This window comes from Ovis aries, chromosome 14, assembly GCF_016772045.2.
Source record: "Ovis aries strain OAR_USU_Benz2616 breed Rambouillet chromosome 14, ARS-UI_Ramb_v3.0, whole genome shotgun sequence".
NCBI classification, from domain to species: Eukaryota; Metazoa; Chordata; class Mammalia; order Artiodactyla; family Bovidae; genus Ovis; species Ovis aries.
In genome coordinates, this window is record NC_056067.1 from 61,505,112 (window position 1) to 61,513,970 (window position 8,859).

General features: G+C 44.5%; 1 protein-coding gene and 1 long non-coding RNA gene across 2 annotated transcripts in view; one reads left to right on the forward strand and one right to left on the reverse strand.

Moving 5' to 3' along the window:
• Positions 1-7,581, reverse strand: part of LOC121816554 (cationic amino acid transporter 3-like) — a 62,659-nt gene extending 55,078 nt beyond the window's left edge. The window contains exon 1 of the mRNA XM_060399104.1: positions 7,490-7,581. The gene's annotated coding sequence lies outside the window, so the exon portion shown is untranslated. The remainder of the gene's footprint in view (positions 1-7,489) is intronic.
• Positions 2,981-4,622, forward strand: LOC132657789 (uncharacterized). The gene is made up of 2 exons (XR_009596448.1): positions 2,981-3,054; positions 3,955-4,622. It is a non-coding gene; the product is annotated as an uncharacterized LOC132657789 (long non-coding RNA).
• Positions 7,582-8,859: the final 1,278 nt, after the last annotated feature.

Below are 8,859 nucleotides of genomic sequence, written 5' to 3' on the forward strand. Positions count from 1 at the left end.
CAGGGTTTAGCCCTTCTTTGTCCCTGCCATGATTGTTATATTACCATGTCCACAGCAGACAAAGTCCAGCTATTTACTCTGTTCCTGTCATTTCCATCTCCCAGTGGGAACAGAAGGCTGGTTGTAAATATCCAGCCTAGAGCCCACTTGCCTTCTTTCTTGGGAAATGTAAACAGAAGGCTTCTTTCTCCTGTTCAATCTACCCTTTGTGTGTCTACTTTGCATGGTCCAGACAAAGAACTTAAGAGGATAGAGGGCACGGTATTCTGCCCCAACAGCAGCAAAGTTTAAATGCTTCAACAAGATGATATAAGCTTCCCTGCTGGCTCAGACAGTAAAGAATTTGCCTGCCATGCAAGAGACATAAGAGATGTGGATTCTATCCCTGGGTCGTGAAGATCCCCTGCAGGAGGGAACAGCAACCTGCTCCAGTGTTCTTGCCTGGAGAATCCTGTGGACAGAGGAGCCTGGCGGGCTATAGTCCATGGGGTCACAAAGAGCTGGACACAACTGAACAACTAACACTTTCACTTTTCTTTCACTAATAAAATAGGTGGTCAAGGAAAAGAAGCAGCGTACAGAATTCATCCAGCTAATATTGCCAAAAAGCACCCTGAAATAGGCACTAAAAGAGACATTGAAAACATGGCCAAGTCTCACAGGAAAAGATGGCCTTCATTCATGATTATTGGAGAAATGCAAATCAAAACGACGATGAGGTACCACCTCATGCTGTTCGGAATGGCCATGATTAAAAAGTTTACAAATAATAAATGTTGTTAGAGGGTGTGGAGAAAAGGGAACCCTCTTACACTGTTGGTGGGGATGTAAAGAGGTGCAGTCATTATGGAAAACAGTATAAAGGGTCCTCAAAAAATTAAAATTGAGTTGATATAGGATCCAGTGATCCCACTTCTGACTGTATACCCTGACAAAACTATAATTCAAAAAGATACACGCATCCCTATGTTCATAGCAACACTATTTACAATAGCCAAGGCATGGAAATAATCTAAAACTCATCAATATGTTAGGGGAAGGACACTGATTGAAACCGCCCACCCTGGCCGGGCACCATAGTAATCATTTGCATGAGTTGTCTTATGACAGGAGGTCCTGGTAAGGAACAGGGAACTAATAAGCCTCCACCAACCAGAAGAATTTGGGAAAGGTCAAAAGGAGACATCACTTGTCTGCCCACCTCCCAGAATCCTTCTTTCTGGCATCCATCTTGGCTGAACAAGGTGTGCACCACCAGGAAGAACTCAGAGTCAGAATGATTGGCTAAAGACAACCCAGAAACTAATCCCATCACCATAAAACCCGAGACCGCAAGCCATGAGACAGAGCTGTTCTCCTGAGTTCCCTTTACCCTGCTGCTCTCCACCCGGGTGCCCTTTCCCAGAAAAATCTCTTGCTTTGTCAGCACACGTGTCTCCTTGCACATTTCATTTCCAAGTGTTAGACAAGAGTCCAGTTTCAGGCCCTGGAAGAAGTCCCCCTTCCTGCAACAAATAGATGAATGGATAAACAAGATGTGATGTGTGTGTGTGTGTGTGTGTGTGTGTGTGTGTGAATATTTAGTGGCTCAGTGGTAAAGATGCCTGCAGATGCAGAAGGTGCAGGTTTGATTCCTTGGTCAAGAAGGTCTCCTGGAGAAGGAAATGACGACCCACTCCAGTATTCTTGCCTGGGAAATTCCATGGACAGAGGAACCTGGCTAACTACAGTAAATGGGGTCGCAACAGAGACAGACAGAACTTAGCGACTAAACAACAACAAATATATATATTCAGACATACATACACACCGACAGACCGCTCAGCCATGAAAAATGAAACTATGCCACTTGCGGCAGTATGGATGGACCTAGACAATGAGATTATCATATTTAGTGAAGTAAATTAGAACAAGAAAGACAAATACTGTATGATACCATTTATATGTGGAGTCTAAAAAATGACCCAAATTAACCCATCTAGGAAATAGAAACAGACTCACAGATTTAGAGACTAGACTTATGATGGCCAAGGAAGAGAGGAAAGGAAGGATTGGGAGTTTGGGATTAGCACGTGCAAACTATCGTATATAGAACAGATAAACAACAAGGTCCTATTGTATAACACAGGGAACTATATTCAATATCTTGTGATAAACAGTCATGGAAAAGAAAATGAAAAAGAAGATATTGATACACATGTATAACTGAGTCGCTTTGCTCTACGGAAGAAAGTAACACAACGCTGTAAATCAACTATACTTCAATAAATGAAAAAAAATAATTCAGGTTGAGGCAGCCAAACAAGTGAGAGTATAAATTTAGAAAGAAAAAAAAAAAAAGACATCTAAAATAGGCATTGGGGATTTAGAAGTAAGGCACACTCCCCTCCTTAACAACAAAAGGACATTTGGAATCAAGCGCACATACAAATGTTGAAAAAAAATTCCACATCATTTTTTTAAGAGTCTGACTTTTCAAACAGCTATACTATAATAGGAGAAAACATGCAGAGTTTAAAACAATGTGAGGACAGACACTTAAGCCTTAAGAACGGCATGTCTGAAATAGCATCGTACAGGATTTTGTTGCCTTTTTTTTTTTTGATTTTGTTGCTTTTGTTGTTGTTTAGTTGCTCAGTCGTGTCTGAATCTTTGCCACCTCGTGGACTGTAGCCTGCCAGGCTCCTCTGTCCATGGGATTCCCCAGCCAGGAATACTAGAGTGGGTTGCCATTTTCTCCTTTAGGGGATCTTCCTAATACAGGGATCAAGCCCGTGTCTCCTGCATTGGCAGGAGACCAATTGGCTTCTTACCGCCTGCATTGGCACCAAGCCACCAGGGAAGCCCAGTAGACCAGCCCAACTGACAGGCACTGTCTTCCTGTTATGATTCATGAGACAGTCCCTGAGGTCCACCTCTGCTGCTTTCTCCCCACCCTCTCATCTTGCCAACATAATTTCTCATGTTTTTAATTCATCTCACGGAGACTGAGATATCACAGATATGCTCACATTCCTTTTCCTTTCTCCTTGAACAGCCACCCTGTATTTCAAGGTGAGTATCCTGGTCATCACCTCTCCCCTAAATTTCCCAGCCTTCTGACCTCTATCTCTCAAATATTTACACTTTTTCTTTTTCAGGTACTTCCTGAAGTATCTGAAATTATTTCTCAATTCTATAACCATTGCTGAGTTTGTGTGCTTTGCATATACCTTATATATGAATATTTTAAATTGATGGTGCATTCATGGTGACCTGTAATTCACTATTGATAATCTGCTCCTTCCCCCTCACCGCCAGTCTTTAGTGTCTTAATCCCTCTGTCTTGGCCTCCTCCTCTTGCCTCTTTTGGACTTCCCTAGTGGCTCAGACAGTTAAGCGTCTGCCTACAATGCGGGAGAGCTGGGTTCGATCCCTGGGTCAGGAAGATCCCCTGGAGAAGGAAACAGCGACCCACTCCAGTACTCTTGCTTGGAAAATCCCATGGAAGGAAGAGCCTGGTTAGCTACTGTCCACAGGGTTGTAAAGAGTCAGACACCACCGAGCGACTTCACTTCACTTCACTTCCTGCCTCTTTTCTATCTCAGATGGAAACACTTCATCTCACTCTCTCTCTCTTGCCTTCTGCCCCTCCCCCCATACATCCTGTTTTGACATGAATTCATCACTGTGCCTTAGACCAGTAGATTTCCTGCCTTGGTTGCATTTGGAAACCATCCAAATCTCTAAGCCAGGCTAGCCCTGACAGAACAGAAACTAAGTCAGAGGGGAGGTGAAAGGGACGACAGTAGAAGAGAAGGAAAAAATTCCCAATCACGGTATCGTCAAAGATTCTTCCGTTATGAGGGGACCCTCGAAAGAATACAGACTGACAACTCAGGTTTTCTCCGTTATCTTATAAAAGGAAGGAGTCTAGAAATAAATGCAGTCTTTTGTTATTGTTACAATTCTTAGTTTTTTGGACTTCCCTGGTGGTGTAAGTGAATGAGAATCTACCTGCTGATGCTCGTGCTGAAGCTCCAGTTCTTTAGCCACCTGATGTGAAGAGCTGACTCATTGGAAAAGACCCTGGTGCTGGGAAAGATTGAGGGCAGGAGGAGAAGGGGGCGACAGAGCATGGGATGGTTGGATCGCATCAATTATTCAATGGACATGACTTTGAGCAAACTCCGGGATACAGTGAAAGACAGGGGAATCTGGCATGCTACAGTCCATGGGGTTGCAAAGACCCAGACAAGACTGCGGGACTGAACCAAAACAGCAGCAACTGCAAGGAGAAGCATGCATCCCAAAATAGAGTAGCCCCAGATCACTGCAACTGGAGAGAAGGTCCTCCCGAAGCAACAAAAACCAAGTGCAGCCAAAATTGTTTAAAAAAAATTTTTAAAATCAAATGTTTTGTGGAATTCACTGATGAAACTATCTTTGCTGTGTTGAGAGGTTTCTTATCACTGATTCAACTTCCTTTCTTGTTATTGGTTTATTCAGATGGTTTATTTTTTCCTTCCAGGTTATCCAATTTGTTGGCGTATACTTTTTCATAGTATAAGAAGTGTGTATAAGCCTGTGTATATTTGAGGTACCGTTTATAATACCTCCTCTTTCATTTCTGATTTGACTTATATGAGTGTTCTCTTTTTGATTTTTTATTGGCATATAACTCTTTTACAATGTTGTGTTAGTTTCTGTAACACAAGAAGTGAATCAGCTTTGTTGTTGTTTAGCCGCTCAGGCGTGTCTGACTCTGTGCCACGCCGTGGGCTGTTGCCCGCCAGCTCCTCTGTCCACGGGATTCTCCAGGCAAGAATACTGGGGTGGGTTGCCATTTCCTAATCATGGGGATCTTCCTGATCCAGGGATCAAAATTGTGTCTCCTGCACTGGCAGGCCAATTCTTTACCACTGAGCCACAAGGGAAGGAAGCCCAGGGAATAGCTATATGTATACATGTGTCCCCTCCCTGCTGGGCCTCCCTCCCACTGCGTCCCCCAACCCAACCCTCTAGGGCACCACAGAGCTGCAAGCTGAGGTGCCCGTGCTCTTTGCAGGTTCCTATTAGCTATCTGTTCTGCACATGTAGTGTATACATGTCAATCCTCATCCCCCAGTTTGTTCAACCCTCTCCTCCCTCACTGGGTCCACATGTCAGTGAGCCATCATCTCACAGAAGTCAGAATGGTCAGCATTGGAAAATCTACAAACAATAAATGCTGGAAGGGATGCAGAGAGAAGGGAACTCTTCTGCACTGTTGGTGGGAAAGTAAACTGACACAGCCACTATGGAGACCAGGATGGACATTCCTTAACAGTCTAGGAATAAAACTACCATATGACCCGGCAATCCACTACTGGGCATAAACCCTGAGAAAACCAAAGTCAAATCAAACCAAACCACAAAGACACATGTATGCGAAAGTTCTTTGCAGCCCTGTTTACGACAGGCAGGACATGGAAGCAACCTGGATGTCCTTAGACAGATACATGGATAGAGAAGCCGTGGTACGTATATACAATGAAATTGCTCAGCCATAAAAAGGAAGGAATTCGAGTCAGTTGTAGTGAGGGGGATGAACCTAGAACCCGTTTTACAGAGTGAAGTAAGCCAGAAAGAGAAAAACAGATATTGTATATTAATGTATGTATATATATATGCACCCTAGAAAAATGGTACAGATGAACCGATTTGCAGGGCTAGAATTGAGATGGAGTCAGAGAGATTGGACTTGTGGACACAGCGGGGGAAGAAGAGGGTGGGATGAATTCACAGAGTAGCTTTGACCTATGTGCGCTACACGTGTAAGATGGAGTTAGTGGGAAGCCTCTGCACAGCTCAGGGGGCTCAGCCTGGCTCTCTGTGAGGACGAAGACACATGCGATGGGAAGGGGGCGGGAGGCTCACCAGGGGGACAGTATATTTATAATTAGGACTGACTCACTTTATCATACAGCAGAAACCAACACAATATTGTAAAGCAATTATTCTCCAATGAGAAAGCAAAAAAAAAAAAAAGTTTCTAATTAATTATTTTTGAATATCGAAAAAAAAAAAAAAGGATAACCAGACCAACCTCCCAAGTGCCTGGAGTGAGGGAGGACTAATCCTCATTCTGAATCAGAAACGAGAGACTCCGTTTTCTATCCTTTGGGACATAGAATGTCTCCCCATTACACTGCTCTTCGGGGCCAGGCTGACTCAGAGAACACGAGTTCAGGGCAGGGGGCTTCTATCCATGTTACTCTAAGGTCCGAGTTGAGCATTTTGGTTGAGGGCAAGCATTCAAAGAGTCAGGAAGCTATGATTAGGATCTTGGCCCCACCTCTCTGCCCTTGAGCAAGTCATACACTTCCCTGGACCTGTGTTTCCTTCTTGTTCAAATGCTGCTGATGAACTTTTGAGCCCTGTCTTTAGGAACATAAAATGGTACAGTTGCTGTGGGTAAAGTATGGTGGTTCCTCCAAAAAACCAAAAGTGAAATTACCATCATGGTTGAGCAGTCCCACTTCTGAGTGTACACCCAAAAGAACTGAAAGTGAGGTCACAGGAGACGTTTGTACACCCATGGTGGTATTATTCGGATTAGCTGAGAAATGAAAGCAACCCAAATGGCCATCCACAAAAAACGGAGAAATACAATGTGCTCTATACCTACAGTGGAATATTATTCAGCCTTAAAAATATGGGAAATTCTGACCCATGCTATAACATGGAGGAAACTTGAGGATAATATGTTAAGTGATATAAGCCAGTCACCATAAGACAAATACTGTATGATCCCACTTCTATGAAATAGCTAATACAGTCAAATTTACAAAGACAGAAAGTAGAATGCTGGTTTGCTAGGTGCTGGGTGAGGGGGAAAATGGGAAATCATTGTTAAATGCGGACACGGTTTCAGTTTACAAGACAAAAAGAATTCTGCAAACTGGTTACACAGCTGTGTAAATTTACCCAGTATTGCTGAAGGTTCATTTAAAAATGGTGAAGATGGTAAATTTATGTGTATTTCACCCCAGCTTTTAAAATTTTATGCCGAGGATAAACGGGAGAGCCAGCTTCACAGAGCTGCTGAATGTACAAAGTTCCAACATAATTAACTTAACACACAACACCACTGAGTTGTCCTCAGCAGAATGCTCAGCTCCTAGAGGAGGCATCAGCAGACGTGGAGAGCAGAAAGGAGACAGGCGACTGAAGGCAGTGGTACCCGCATCACACACTCTATGTGAGGGTCATCTTAGGGTTGTGTGAGCACCAGATTAAAACCAGTCCAAGAGCCCCTGGACATTGATCCAATCTCTCCCAGCCCCTCCTCTCCTCACACAAACACAGACAGTCCCCAGCTCCTTCTACTTTCATCTGTAAAACGGATCTCTCTACCCTCAGGCTGGAGCTGGCCTGACCCCGTGCACCCTGAGGGTGCAGAGGTCTCTGTGGGAGGATGTGAACTCAGCGCCCAGTCTCCCACAGAAAAGGGTGACCCGAGACTTACTGGATCCTTGGAGCAGAGCCTGGAGCACTGGGTCAGTCACGGAGGCTGAGGGTAAGGCGTGCAGAGCTGGAGCTGATGTTTGTCTAAAATCCAAAGAGGGGAGCCCCTGAGCACAGAAGACAACTCTTAACCCTGGGTAATTGGGGTGGGGATGGGGCTGAGAGGACCGGAAGCCTTCAAAATTTCTGTCAGTCCTTAACCACACCCCTCTGTGGTTACCCTTGCGAGATTTTCTAAGATGTTCTTAGCTGGGGTAACATACACATACCAGGAAATTTTAACTGTCTTTAAGTATTCAGTTCAGTCATTTTGTAAGTGAAAGCAAAGTCTGGCTGCTGGCTGCTCAAAAGCCATTCAGGAGGCCAGGTTGGTGGAAGGAAAGTTTGCTTTATTTTGGATACCAGCACTGGCGGGAGGGGGTTACACTCCTGACAAAGGTCGACTCGCCTCCCACCCCAACAGGCAGCAGGTAGGAGGTTTATAGACAGAGGGAGGGGGCTACATGGAGAAACAGCACGGTCAGCTCTGACAGTCCTCTTGCAATTGGTCATGGACGGCTGGACCAGCAGCATCTTGATTGTTTTAGGTACACTTACTCTTTAGTCACAAGGTCAGTTTGTTCCCATTTCCTCGAGGCCATTTGTCCCCATTTCCTCGAGGCGGTTCTCAGAATTGGGGCAGCTGTTGTCATGACTACACTCTGGCCATCAGCTCGGTACTCTCGCACCTGGTGGAGGTGTCCGCCTCTGCACACTCTCAGAAGATTGTCTGTAGCCCTTGAGAAGGAAGTAAAGGTCCGTGACTATGCTTAGTCACCACATGATTATTATTTCTTCTCCTCTGACTGTTGTCCTTTGTTTCTGCATGATTTCACTTCTTGGATTAAACTTATTCTTTGGCTAAGCTTTTCCCACAGACAGAAGGCAGGCAGAGGACATGGGGGTCAAGGACCCTAGGGTCCTACTCCATTTCTATGTTAAGTACGTTCACATTTTATGCAACCAAACTCTGGGACATTTTTCCTCTGACAAACAGAAACTACACATTCAACAACAACAACAAAAATCCCCCTTTATCCTTTCCCAGTTCTTGGCAATCACCTTTCTATTTTCTGTCTCAATGAATCTGACTACTCCAGGTTCTTCATTTTGGTGGAATCACCCAATATTTGTCCTTTACTATCAGGTTTATTTTACTGAGTATAATATCCACTAAGCTTCCCTGGTGGCTCAGAGGTTAAAGCATCTGCCTCCAATGCGGGAGACCTGGGTTCGATCCTGGGTGGGGAAGATCCCCTGGAGAAGGAAATGGCAACCCACTCCAGTATTCTTGCCTGGAGAATCCCATGGACGGAGGAGCCTGGTAGGCTA